The sequence below is a fragment of the Gorilla gorilla genome, chromosome 18 (genome assembly GCF_029281585.2).
Source record: "Gorilla gorilla gorilla isolate KB3781 chromosome 18, NHGRI_mGorGor1-v2.1_pri, whole genome shotgun sequence".
Taxonomy (NCBI): Eukaryota; Metazoa; Chordata; class Mammalia; order Primates; family Hominidae; genus Gorilla; species Gorilla gorilla.
This window is the reverse complement of record NC_073242.2, coordinates 22074655-22089383: the sequence shown is the minus strand read 5'-3', so window position 1 is coordinate 22089383 and position 14729 is coordinate 22074655. Positions and strand designations below refer to the sequence as shown.

Sequence of the window (14729 nt, the reverse complement as noted above, 5' to 3'; positions counted from 1 at the left end):
TTTGCTCTGTTGGCCAGGGTGGTCTCAAACTCCTGGAATCAAGCGATCCGCTCACCTCAGTCTCCCCAAGTACTGGGATTTCAAGTGTGAGCCACCGCTCTCAGCCCCAAAGGAGGCTGTTATTTTAAACACACATATCTCATTTCCCCCCTCCCACAAAAAATGGTGCAAGAATAAACTGAGCTAAAACAGTGAGTTGACTATGGTCGGGGGAGGTTTGATGTCTTCTTCACAACTATGAAACTAAATTTAAAAGTGGTTAAATGTTTTCAAAAAAACGTAACAGTATAAAAGAACTAGTGGAAAATATTGATAAGTAACTGAAGTCAGTGTGTGGAAAGGCTTTGTAGAAGGATAAAATGCAAGAAAAGATGCACAAGTAACAGATCTAGATGCATAATGCTGAAATACAACACTAAACATTAAAAACAAATTATAAATCAAGAAATTGGAAAGCATCAACAATCTTAGTATTTAATAAAATTTCACAGATTAACACAGGAAAAATTGAGAGGCCATGAAGACATGATCCATGTTTTAAAAAATCACAAAAGGTCACTATATGGGGCAACTTCTACTATTAGTCATTAATACATATAGAAATGTAAAGTACAATAACTGTTTTCGCTGATGGTGGTGGCAGCATTCTTGTTTCTCAGTGACTCTCAGTATCCACAAAGGTGAAGGGAAGGGGGTACTCTATTATTAAGGGTATACATTGCAGCCATCTTTTCTGTAGAGTAACTTAGCAATAGAATATATCATAAGACTTATGGTTTGGCAGCCTTTCTTCCAGTAAATCAGTTTATGAGAATGGATTCCAAGAAAGTAATCAGAAATATAAGCAAAGATATTAAGTGCTATGCTACATTTAGTAAAAAAAAAAAAAAAAATCAGAAACAACCTTAATGCCCAACAGTAAGAAATATTAAATTATGGTACACTCATAAATACAAACCTTTATTAAAAATAACACTGTAGAATATTTAACATGGCAATTTTTTTTTTTTTTTTGAGACAGAGTTTTGCTTTTGTTGCCCAGGCTGGAGGGCAGTGGCACAACCTGGGCTCACAGCAACCTCCGCCTCCCGGGTTCAACCGATTCTCCTGCCTCAGCCTCCCAAGTAGCTGGGATTAGAGGCATGTGCCACCACACCCCACTAATATGTTTTGTATTTTTAGTAGAGACGGGGTTTCACCATGTTAGGCTAGTCTCAAACTCCTGACCTCAGGTGATCCACCTGCCTCGGCCTCCCAAAGTGCTGGGAATACAGATGTAAGCCACCGAACCCAGCCTACCTAACATGGCAAATTTTGTTTTTTTAAATATTGAGTGGAAAAAACAGATCATAAAACCATGTGCCTATGTACGCTGATGTTTTGGTGAAGAATGGAGAAAACGACATGAAAGAAAAAAGAATTACAAAGCATATGGATATGGAAATATGGGACTACAAAAGGACACACAACAGAAGTTACTACAAAGATATGGAAGTATGAGCAGTTCTTTTATTTTCCTAAATTCGCAAGATTTCATTAAACTAACATAAATGGACACAGAATATTATGGTACAAGCTCCTCTACCTGGAGGAAGCAATGAGTCTGAATGTAGAGTTCATAGGACTAATGAGCAATACTCTGACAATAAAGGGTAATTGGTATCAGACTCTGAGGGGGAAGGAGCTCAACTAGGGATCAAGTTCAAAAGCATTTATAAAACAACTGACAGGTCTCGTTTTACAGTGTGATTTGCCACTAATTCTTAAATAAGAAAGGCACTCCAGTATTGCTGCTAACTAAAGAACAAACTGAAGATGCCTCCTGGTGAAGTGATTTATAGCAAGCTTCAATGCTGAAAGCAAACAAAGCTGTTTTAAGATGTGGCTACAATGTCAGTGAGTAATACAAAGAATTTAAACATAAAGTAATTCTATCACCCATTTCCTTCCCTCCAAACTACCTCCCTTCAGCCTGTTGAGCCACTGAGTTAATCCACAGAAGATTTTTTCCAACAATAGATGATGACCAGACAGCAATTCCCTGTATAGCTTCAGGACAATGAAGTTCACATAGTGCTTCTACCACCATCATAATGGTTACTTCCAATTCATTCCCCTGAAAACGCATTCAGAAAAGTTAGTCACCCAATACCATTAAAACATAAATCCCTATAAAATTTACAACTGATCACAGTCTGTGCCTGCTTAAAGCCAAATGTATTTAACAATTATTGTCACAATTTTCACATTATTTAGCTCAGAATTCTTTAAAATGTTACATATAAAATAGCCACAAAGGGTGACTAACAGAACCTTAGCAGCACATGGATGTTTGTACCCCCACCCCAAAGTTACCCAAAAACATTTAACCTGTGACCTCTGTAGGAATAACACATGGAGTAAAAAGAAAGCAAAAATTAAATATAAATAAACAGGAATTAAGGAATGATTAACTTCATGTGTTTGAATACTGCTTGACATTACCTGAATTGCTAAACATTTTGTTATTTTTGGATTCCAGTTATTTATTGTGAGCCCACTTTCAAGCCAGGAATTACTCAAGCATTTGTCATACGTTATAAAAACAATTTCTCCTGGCCAAGTGCAGTGGCTCATGCCTGTAATCCCAGCACTTTGGAAGGCCGAGGTGGGCAGATCACTTGTGGTCAGGAGTTCGAGACCAACCTGGCCAACATGGTGAAACCCTGTCTCTACTAAAAATACAAAACTTAGCCGGGTATGGTGGTGGGTGCGTGTAATCCCAGGGACTGAGGCAAGAAGAGGCTTGAACCCGAGAGGCGGAGCTTACAGTGAGCCGAGATCGCACAACTGCACTCCAGCCTGGGCGACAGAGTGAAACTGTGTCTCAAAAAAATAAATAAATAAATAAATAATTTCCCCCATAAACAAATTTTCAGAATTACCTTTAAAGTTCTAAACTTTGCACGGAAGAAATATAGTTTTAACGTGTTCTAACATGAATATTGTTTTAACATGAACAAAAACATGAACATTATTTTAACTTCTAACACTGTTTTAACACGAATAAAATAGGTAACTCTGGCAGTTGTTGCTTTTACAAAATACAGGATCAAAACCTTTGAAAATGAATCTAAGCTTTAACTTATTTTACCCATAGATTAAATCATACCAAAGGAATTAAACCATGTTTTTCTTATTAACAGACTTCAAATGAATTTCAAACACACCACTTTACCTGAGATAGGCTGGCTGTTTTCATCTCTGTAAGCAAGTCAAAGCCATGTCTCACTGTCGCTGCAGGCTGGCCTGCCAACAATCCTACCCTCATGATGGAGAATCGAATCCGCGTTAGCCAGTCCTGACAAGTTTGGCGATTGGTATAGAAAAAAGTTCTAATGACCTTTACGATAAGAGAAAGAAAAGCTCAGGACTGGTTCAATTTGTAGGTAAGGATGTCTCACCTATATATAAACCAAATACACAAGTCTATTGTGATTTCAGCTCTGCACATACTGCCAGCTGTGACCATTAAACTGCTATAAAACAACACTATCTCCCGGAAACCAACCTTGGGAGGTGAAGTTAATGCATTAGCACATCCCTCGTATGCATTATACATTAATTTCTCCAGATTTTCCAGATACTGCAGAAGAAGAACAAGTCTAAGTTGGTTGTTACCATGGCCTTCATCACTGCAGTTGTCCACTGACTAACATCCTGATCAGGGTTTAATGTGTGAGCTGCGAGACTTCGAATGATACCTGAAAGCAAAGACAACATTCTGAATTTTTAAAAATCGTAAAGTTCCCAGAATAAGTGTGAGTTTTTTTATGACAAATTCACATTTATCAAGTATCCTCTGTCTACCCATCATTTAAAAATAAAAAATCCCAACATGAAAGATCTTTCATTTTAGGGGAAAAAAATATATATTTTTTCCACACAACTCCCATAAGTTTTGGAAAAAAAACAAACATATTTCCAATGCAATTATTCAATGAAAGCTTATTCTAACAAACAAACCTGAAAATTATTGACTTTTTTTCAAAAAAATCATATACCCTCAAATCTTTAACAAAGATTTAAAAATCCATTATTTCTTAATAAGGCTTTGAAAGTATTCACATCATAAAGCTTGAGCGAGTTACCTTCAATTGTCTGGAAGGTGTCTTGAGCTCTGCCCAGTGGGGTTCTCAGCTTAGAAAGAACAGTGAATTGTGCAGCTTCCCATATGGCCCACTGCCAAAGGATAGCATTTGTCTTCAGGAGATTGCATGGAACTGTTGACTGGTCATGCTTATCCAGTCTCTAGCAGCTATAGAACAGTCTTTCCAACCAATTGTCCTTCCCGGGAAAAGCAGTTTCATATTTAAAAGACAACGACAACTTCATTTTAATAATGAAAAAAAAATGCAAGGGGAATGGGAATAAGGAACTGTAATTTTCCCTACTCCAAAAAAAGGCAAAACCTATGAAATTGAGAAGCATTGTGTCCCCCCTCTCATTTTGAGGTCTTTTATAGTTAACAGGTTGAGGTACAGTGTGGAAGGATGATTAGGGTAAATGGCTTATGCCAGTCAGGAATGAAACTCATTCAATGCAACTAAGCATCTCTAGAATATCTCCACCCCCACCCCACTCCCCAAAGTGTTAATGACATCACATCAGTTAACTGTTAACCACATTTCATTACTCCATTTCAAAGCCCATTTTTGTTTCTACAGATGCTATCTTCAAAGCAATTTTCCTACTGATGAAAACTGAAATAACCCATATGAGAAGAATGTTACTTGATACTCTGCCACCCCCAAACATATTTTCTCTTCAAAACTGCATGTAAAGTCAAGGGAATCTTAAAATTATCTTTCCCAGATAAAATAGTCAAAGAAATGCCTTACCCTGTTCTATGAGAGTTCCCATACAAAATAAAACTAATAACATCAGAGAAATCTTGGGGGTGGAATGTATTACTTGGTGCTTTACTCATGTGACTTCTTAATGCTAAAGAAATTTCTTGAATTTCTGTGTGATTGTTATCGCTGTAGACAGAAAATAAAGTTGTTGTTATGCAAAATATTTTAGCTTAAAAGGTTAGCACATACTGTAAGTGGATTATTTACTTATTAACTCACTGGAGGTAAAAATATAGTAAAATTGAGACTTTCAAATGGATACAGAGATGTGATTACAACTTTAGATCCTTTTTTTATTCACCTCAGATGGGTCATGTGCCGACATCATAAGAGGATTTGAGGGAGGCATATCAAACATGTGAACATAAAAACCCAATCATTATGCTTATGTATTACAAAAGGATCAAGTTTAGGCTCTTAAAAGCTCCCAAATCAACTTGATCAAAAACAATAAAAGATTACTGTTTAGTTTTTCAAATATCTGAGCTACTAAGTAACATATTTTGGCACTACATGAGTTATTCTATACTAATTATTGTGAGCCTATAAAGCTCATTAAAAATTTTTAATTTTCTTGCAGACCTGCAAAATTTGATTATTTGACATCACTTCAATCACTGACAAGCAGGGCCATAAAAGATGTGTCATTAATGCTCTAATAGGTGATCTGTGTTCTCCTAAAGTAGACAACCAGTAGAGGCTGTAAATATCACAGAATGTCTTTGCTCCAAAACAACTGTTATACCTTAGGACAACATCTAAAGGAATTGATTTCAACAGTTTTCCAAATGCTTGTCGAATACAAGTTCCACGGTGCACTAGTTGAACACGGCAAACATCAACACATCTATGAAAGAACGAAATAGACAAAGCAGGTGTGTTAACAGTTCCAGGTTATTAGGGTTAATGTCAAAAGACATGATCTTAATTTCATACCTCTGTAAAAGATCATCTGGCAAGGAAGAGGACAGAGCATGTAGACTGCTGCATGCCTGCAGACAGATATTCACATCTTCAACGAGAGCTATTAAACATTAAAAGACAGTTACTTTCAGCTGGCCAAAAGAAATTATATCCCAGTTTGTCATAATTATCTGAATCCATTCATTCATTCAACAAAGAGTGAGTGCCTGCTATAGACTAGGCACTGTTCTTGTCCAGAATCCTCATTGACCGTCACATTTGGAAAAATGACACATTCAACAAAACCCACATAATGTAACTGATGGGTCATCACACAAAACTTTTTCTGAGAGAAAATGTAAAAGTATACGCAAACTATAAACATTCACGTTAGCTTAAAAATGTGACAATCACTTCAAAACATTTTTCTAATACTAAGAATGAAAAAAATCAAGACTGTGTATCTGTCATTAAAATGAGGATTACACATCTTCAGGTCAGGAAAAGAGCTCGATTGATGACCATCTCCCATTACCAAAGACCCTTTTAAGGACTGATAAACAAAATAGAAAAAAAAAAAAACAGAGTCTTACTGTTGGCTAAAAGGCCTTTGCAAAATTTATGGAAAGACGGAAGACAGAATAAAGGTGCATATGTTTCAGACTTCTTCATTACAACAGCTACTTCCAAAGCCCAAGTCATTAACAGTTTCCTGAAACACAAAATATACAGTTGACTGTACATTAAAAAAAACAACAACAAAAACAAAAAAAAGTTAAAAGCCTAGTCTTCTTACATTGGTTTTCTCTTGGTTTTTCAAACATCTCAAACAATAAAAAATAAACATAAAAAATGAAACTATAGAAATTACTGCCAAAATTGTTGTGTGCCTTTTAAGAAAACCTCCCAACGCAGCATGATAATAGCAAAGAGGCCGGGCGTGGTGGCTTACCTGAGGTCAGGAGTTCAAGACCAGCCTGGCCAACAACATGGTGAAACACCATCTCTACTAAAAATACAAAAATTAGCCGGGTGTGGTGGCGGGCACCTGTAATCGCGGCTACTTGGGAGGCTGAGGCAGGAGAATTGCTTGAACCTGGGAGGCAGAGGTTGCAGTCAGCAAAACTCCGTCTCAAAAAAAAAAAAGCAAAGAATATTAAAATCTATATATATTCTTCTATGAAACACTGGGGGTGGGGGATTGAGGTTTTTCATGTATTTCTTTTCAGAAAGAATAAGAAAGCCTAGACTAAATAATAAAACCAAATTATAAGGTGTTTGACAATAAAGAAGCTGCTCTACCTCACCTCTATAATCCACATTTTTTTAAATTTTTTGTAATCCACATTTCTTATTCTCAAATTATAAAGGCAAATTAACAAAGTTAGGAATAGTTAATACTATACAGTATCTGTTACCTCGTGTCCTGGTTACCTTTCTTAAGTAATATTCCCAGAAGATTTAATATAATTGAGAAATGTTTCTTTGTGGCCATAGTTACAGCGCCAATCACAGCTCCATCAAACAAAGAAGGAGAGGAAGAACTGAGGCTACTCTAGTAGATAAAGTGATCATGCCTGAAAGACAAAGCATAGATTATCTTTTCATCTTTAATCAAAGAAAGCAAGCAAGTCCAAAGTTAAATCAACATACATCTTCAAAATCTATCCATTAAAAAAATAAAATGTTTTGTGGGGTTCTTTTCTTAAGAAAAATTTGTGAATACAGTACCTGGTACAACGAGGATACAATGTGTAGAGCACAGCATACTGAATGGCAGGGAAGTGAACAGCCAGGTCACTGTGCACAATCATCAGATTCTTACTCAGAAGTGCAAAGACAGTTGGAGATAGCGCCCACATCTGATCATGTACAAAACAAAGTAAGTTTATGGCTTCGCCAAAATAAGCACAAGCATACAGAGTTTATCCTTCAAAACAGGGGTATTTGGACATTTTTAAATTAAAATTACAGATTGGAAGGGATCTAGTACACTACACCTGGGACAAATACTTCTTTGTGAAGTCACTAAAGCCTTTGCATGCAATACAGCATCTCTATGCAATGCAGCAACTCCTCGTCTATTGCTACAGTAAGAAAACAGCCACAGGTCAGGTGTTGTGGCTCACACCTGTATTCCTAGCACTTTGGGAGGCTAAGGTGGGCAGATCACTTGAGCCCAGGAGTTTGAAACCAGCCTGGGCAACACAGCGGGACCCCATCTCTACAAAAATTACAAAAATTAGCTGGGCATGGTGGCGCACACTTGTAATCCCAGCTACTCGGGAGGCTGAGGCAGGAGAATCGCTTGAACCTGGGAGGCAGAGGTTGCAGTGACCCGAGATCATACCAATGCACTCCAGCCTAGATGACAAAGTTAAGACTCTCTCTCTCAAAACAAAACAAAACACCAGCCACATAAAAAACACAGGAATGAGAGTACCTGTGTTCCAAGAAAACTTTCTTGAGTCGGAGTCTCTCGCTCTGTTGCCCAGGCTGGAGTGCAATGGGGCGATCTCAGCTCACTGCAACCTCTACCTCCGGGGTTCAAGCAATTCTCTCTGCCTCAGTCTCCCAAGTAGCTGGGATTACAGGTGCCCATCACCACGCCCTGCTAACTTTTGTATTTTTTTAGTAGAGATAGGGTTTCACCATGTTGGCCAGGCTGGTCTTGAACTCCTGAGCTTGGGTGATCTGCCTGTCTCAGTCTCCCGAGGGATTACAGGCGTGAACCACTGCGCCCAGCCCAACGAGAACTTTCTTTACAAAAACAGGCACTAGTGTTGTGATGGTTGTACACTTCTGTGAATATAGTAAAAATCAGTGAATTATACACTTAAAATAACAGACAAAAAACAGGTGCTGGGCTGTATTTGGCCCACAGACCATAGTTTGCTGATCTCTGGTCTAAACAGAGCCCTTTGTATGTGCCTTTTGCGGAAGTAGACTGTATTTCCTCAATTTTCCATATACTGCAAATGGCAAGGTGCCCTGTTCAATAAGGAAACAAAGGCACACCCTGCCACCCTACACCTTTTCCATCCATCTTTTTCCTTTACACTGCCAAGACACTCCCCATTCCACCTGACTGCCCCATCCCCACCCACTTTCTCCTTATTTCTAGAGTACAGGACATAAACATCTTTGAATCTGTAAATAATGTGAATAATTTTCCTCAAAAATCAAGCTTTCATGTTTGAAGAAGAGTTTATTGTGACTTCAAACATAAGCTGTAACTGGTAATAAGTGAAGCAGCTATGGAATTATACAAGGCAATCCAATCAAACAACACGGAGCACATTGAAGCGCAAACATCAAATTTTACCTTCTTCCTCCTAAAATCTTTATTCCCTAATTACATCCATTACTATCTTTCTTTCTTTTTTTTTTTTTCTTTTGAGACAGAGTCTGGTTCTGTAGCCCAGGCTGGAGTGCGGTGGTGTGATCTCAGCTCACTGCAACCTCCACTTCCTGGGTTCAAGCAATTCTCCTACCTCAGCCTCCAAAGTAGCTAGGATTACAGGTGTGCACCACCACCCCTGGCTAATTTTTCTGTTTTTAGCAGAGGCGAGCTTTCACCATGTTGGCCAGGCTGCTCTCAAACTCCTGACCACAAGTGATCAGCCCGACTTGGCCTCCCAGAGTGCTGGGTTTACAGGTGTCAGCAACCGTGCCCAGCCTACACCTATTATTTTCTATTAAAAATAATGCTTTTCAACTCTGTGTGGTCCAATAGGAAGAAGAAATACACAAACCATAAACAATAAATACAAATCAAGAGCAGGGCCACGTCGAATTACTTAAAAAAAAAACACACACAGGCTGGGCGCGGTGGCTCATGCCTGTAATTCCAGCACTTTGGGAGGCTGAGGCTGGTGGATCACCTGAGGTCAGGAGTTTGAGACCAGCCTGACCAACATGGTGAAACCAAGTCTCTACTAAAAATACAAAAATTAGCCCGTCGTAGTGGCAGGTGTCTGTAATCTTAGCTACTCGGGAGGCTGAGGCAGGAGAATTGCTGGAACCTGGGAGGCAGAGGTGGCAGTGAGCCGAGATTGCACCACTGCACTCCAGCTCACTTGACAACAGCATGACTCTGTCTCCAAAAAAAAAAAAAAAAAAGCCCCCCCCCCGCCCCCCACCAAAAGAAAGACTACAGGTTGAGTATCCCTTATTCAAAATGCTTGGGACCAGAAGTGTTTCAGACTTTGTGTATGTTTGGATTGGAGAATACTTGTATATATATAAAATGAGATATGTGGGGGATGGGACCCAAGTCTAAAGACGAAATTCACTTATGTTTCATAGACACCTTCTATTCATAGCCTGAAGGTCATTTTATGCAATATTTTAAATAATTTTGTGCATAAAACAGTTTGGACTCATCACATGAGGTCGGGTGTGGGATTTTCCACTTGGGGCATCATACTGGTGCTCAAAAAGTTTCAAATTTTGGGGCATTTTAGATTTAGGATTTTCAGATTAGGGATGCTCACCAGTAAGTGTTATGAAAATATTCCAAAATCCGGCTGGGCATGGTGGTGCCCACCTGTAATCCCAGCATTTTGGGAGGCCAAGGCAGGTGGATCACCTGAGGTCAGGAGTTCACAACCAGCCCGGCTAACATGGTGAAAACCCATCTCTACTAAATACAAAAAAATTAGCCAGGCGTGGTGGCGCATGCCTGTAATCCGAGCTACTTGGGAGGCTGAAACAGGAGGATCGCTTGTACCCGGGAGGCGGAGGTTGCAGCGAGCCAAGATCGCGCCATTGCACTCCAGCCTGGGCAACAAGAGTAAAACACTATCTCCAAAAAAAAAAAAAAGTATTCCAAAATCCAAAATCGAAAACACTTCCAGTCCCAAGTATTTCAGATAAGGAATATTCAACCTGTATGAATGTTCCTAGGGAAAAAGAGACAGCCAAAATATAAGACCATGTATAAGAACTAACTTCAGTAGACAGAAAGAAAAAAGTACCAGGGGAAGAAGAAAGAGACCGCATTTTAAAACAACTATACAAATTTGAGCTGTAAGAAACACTGACATTTTCTATAAGCATGCTAGAGCAAATGGGAGAAATTCATAAGACATTTTCTAGAAAATAAAACTAATATAAAAAAACTTATCAAGATTTGTCAAGGAAAAAGAAGAAAAGTTAAATATAATGGCAAGAAAACATTCCTACCAATTTTATTTATCCAGGCATGTCTTAAATATGGCTGTCTGTTACATACAGTGATTCTGCAGACATGTTGACATGACAGTGAAATACATAAATATGTAATGAGAAAAGGCTTAACTGTGGATAAAACAAAGTCATTACAATTAAAGACTCACCCCTATTAGTGAGTTTTTGGCATTTCCAATTGTAGTCAGGGCATTGAGGTCAAATTTAACTACAAATTTTGCATTGTCTACATTGAACACATGATTCTTAAAAGCCTCATGTTTTATTTCAGAACAGGCCTCAGGAAGTTGCAGACTGTGCAGGAGGTTGTTTAGGGCACAAGTCATTTCTCCCAATATTAACTTATAGGCAGTCTCCAAAACAGGAATATTCTTCAAGCTGAGCATTGCTTGATAAACAGCATGGGCTACAGCAACAACCCGAAAAACAAAAAATTCAAGGAAGTGATAAATGGAAAATAAATCTTCTAAAATTATATGGAAAATAAATCACTATCTGTATTAGTGCTGATGATACAAATAAATTTAAGATTGATCAATTCACTGTCCGTAGCACTTAATATTTTAATTTTTTAAAAACCAATCAGAAAACTGACACAGATCAGTATGCTATTTCAAATCTATTAAGTTTTATCACAAATAAAGAGTACTATAAATGAAAACTGTCAATAGGAAATTTCCGAAATGGCCGTTTTTTTTTGTTTTTGTTTTTAAATAATCAACATCAAAAGACATATGCAAACAGCAGTTTAAGACTGGGTTTCTTAAATCTATCAGGAAAGTCTGTGGTGGATTTGACTAGGGGGTGGTTGAAAAGCCAGTCATTTTTGTTTACCAAATATACAGTACTTCTTAATTTATAACTTTATAAATGTGTCAACTTGTTTTACCCTTATGAAAATTTAATAAATTTAATAACAGCAAAAGATGCATAGTCTGAAAAGAGTATCTGGCACACCATTCATGAAAGTATTCAGTGTGATTATCAAGAAATATAAATTTAAAAGAACAAATACAATCACTATATTCTAAATCAAACATTTCACATTTCACTCAATTTCACTTATACAGCCTGGTAAGCAACATTAGGTCCAACTCTTCAGTGACTCAAGTTGTCAAAATTCATTATCAATGTATTACTTACCTCTTTTTCTTTATGATAACGCAAGAATAGTAGTTTAGATGATGGTATAAACAGTTTTTCTACAAATCATGATGGCAGTTTCGTATTTATCTGTTCAACAATCTAAAAGAATAAAATTTTTAAAAAATGAGCTTCTCAAATTACAAAAAGACATGGAGAAACCTTAAAGGCACACTGGTAACTGAAAGAAGCCAATTGAAAAGGCTACATACTATATGACTCCAACTACATGGCATTCTGGAAAAGGCAAAACGATGGAGACAGTAAAAAGATCAGGGGTTGCCATGGGCTTAAGATGGGGGGAGGGAGGAGTGGGGAGAGGGAACGAGGAAGGAGTGGGTAGAACATAAAAGATTTTTGGGGAAGTGAAACTACCCTGTATGATACTGGTAATAGGGGAAACATGTCATTACACATGTTAAAGTCCATAGAATACATAACACAAAGTAAACTATAAAATTAGTTAATAATAATATATCAATATTCGCTCCTTTGTAATAAATGTACCACACTAACACAATATGTTAATGAGGGGAAACTGTTGGGATGAAGAAGGTATATGGGAACTCATTGTTTTCTGCTCAATTTTCTGTATATCTAAAAAATAAAGTCTTTTAATTTAGAAAAATATATCTAAACTATATCTTAAGGCCTTAATACTGTGACATTAAAGTGTTTAGACACCTAAATAGGACACATGTATTTTACAGTTATCATGGGCATTTTTTCACATTAGCAAAGAGAGGTGTAATTCTGGCAGAAATGCTCAGCAGAATGTCATCTAGAATTTGCTTTAAAATAATCCAGTTGGAGATGAAAGGATAGCAAAGAGGCCTAGATGAAACCAGATGGGCCATTTGTTTCTAATTATAGAAGCTGAGTGTTAAATATGTACAAATTTATTATACTATGCTCCCTATTTTTATGTGCTTCAGAATGTCCATAATAAAAGTGGGGGGAGGATATTTATGGTTAAGAAATTAAAGGAGGCCGGCCGGGCGCGGTGGCTCACGCCTGTAATCCCAGCACTTTGGGAGGCCAAGGCAGGCAGATCACGAGGTCAGGAGATCGAGACCATCCTGGCTAACATGGTGAAACCCCGTCTCTACTAAAAATACAATTGTGCCACTGCACTCCAGCCTGGGCAAAAGAGCGAGACTCTGTCTCAAAAAAAAAAACAAAAAATTAAAGGAGGCCAGGCATGATTGCTCACACCTGTAATCCCAGCACTTTGGGAGGGCAAGGCAGGAGGATTACTTGAGACCAAGAATTTAAGGCCAGCCTAGATAATGTAGCGAGACCCCTTCTCTCCAAAAAATATAAAGGTTCACCAGGCATGGTGGCATGCATCTGTAGTCCCAGATAGTCGGGAGGCTGAGTGGCAGGATCACTTGAGACCAGGAGTTTGAGGCTGCAGTGAGCTCTGACTGTACCGCTGCACTCCAGCCAGGGGAATACAGCAAGATCCTGTGACCAAAAGAAAAAAAAAAAAAAAACAAAGAAAAGAAAAGAAAAAAAGAAAGAATCTGGTGCGTAGAGCAATGTTTCCTCAGAAAAAACGAGTAAAGCTACACTGAGACTAGCTATCAACCACTAAAAATAGAGGCCTGGCAGAGTGGCTCATGCCTATAATCCCAGTACTTTGGGAGGCCAAGGCAGGTGGATTGCTTGAGCCCAAGAATTCAAGACCAGCCTGGGCAACATGGCAAAACTCCATCTCTACAAAATAATACAAAAAATTAGCCAGGTGTGGTGGTGCACGCCTGTAGTCCTAGCTACCTGGGGGGCTGAGGTGGGAGGATCACCTGAACCCAAGAGGTCAAGGCTACAGTGAGCCAAAATCATGCCACTGCACTTCATCCTGTGCAACAGAGTGAGATCCTGTCTCAAAAAAAAAATTGCATTAAAAATAAAAGTAAATAGACACTAAAATGAAAGCACAGATTATAAGACTGATGAATGTACTCTTAAAAAATTATATAATAAAGCAAAGCCCTTATTTTTTTTCTTTTTTGGAGACAGGGCCTTTTTTGTCACCTTGGCTGAGTGCAGTGGCACAATCAGAGCTCACTTCAACCTCAAGTTCCTGGGCTTAATCGATCCTCCTCCCTCAGCCTCCCGAGTAGCTAGGACTGCAGGTGCACACCACTACACCAAGCTAATTTTTGCCTTTTTGTACAGATGGGGTCTCACCACATTGCCCAAGCTGTGCCAGAATTCCTGGATGCAAGCAATCCTTCTGCTTTGGCCTCCCAAAGCGCTGGGATTACAAGCGTGAGCCACCATACCCAGACAAAGCCCTTCATTTCTTACATATCCATTTAAGGGCCTGAATAAACCAACACATTAAAAAGGAAAAGAATAATTCACATACCAGCGTGAGTAAATTCAAGACTGAGATGATATAATCGGTACCACAAGTCTGGCAATTCTCCAGTTGGTCTAATCCATATGTAATGACCTTGTCACAATGTATAGTCATGCTAAGATCCAAGCTGCCGAGCAAAACACCAACACACTCATTAGCAGCTGTCAACACAGCCTCAGAAAAAAACACCTGGTTTGCAGCCATCACACATCTCATTACTCTGTACAGAA

At 38.5% G+C, this 14729-nt stretch overlaps 1 non-coding gene and 3 pseudogenes across 1 annotated transcript; all 4 read right to left on the bottom strand.

Moving 5' to 3' along the window:
- Positions 1–4374, bottom strand: part of LOC129527593 (serine/threonine-protein kinase SMG1-like) — a 22297-nt pseudogene extending 17923 nt beyond the window's left edge.
- Positions 4375–11622, bottom strand: LOC134757430 (serine/threonine-protein kinase SMG1-like; annotated as a pseudogene).
- Positions 5196–5299, bottom strand: LOC129527846 (small nucleolar RNA U13). The gene has a single exon (XR_008672945.1). It is a non-coding gene; the product is annotated as a small nucleolar RNA U13 (small nucleolar RNA).
- Positions 9944–14729, bottom strand: LOC129527594 (putative uncharacterized protein encoded by LINC00269; annotated as a pseudogene).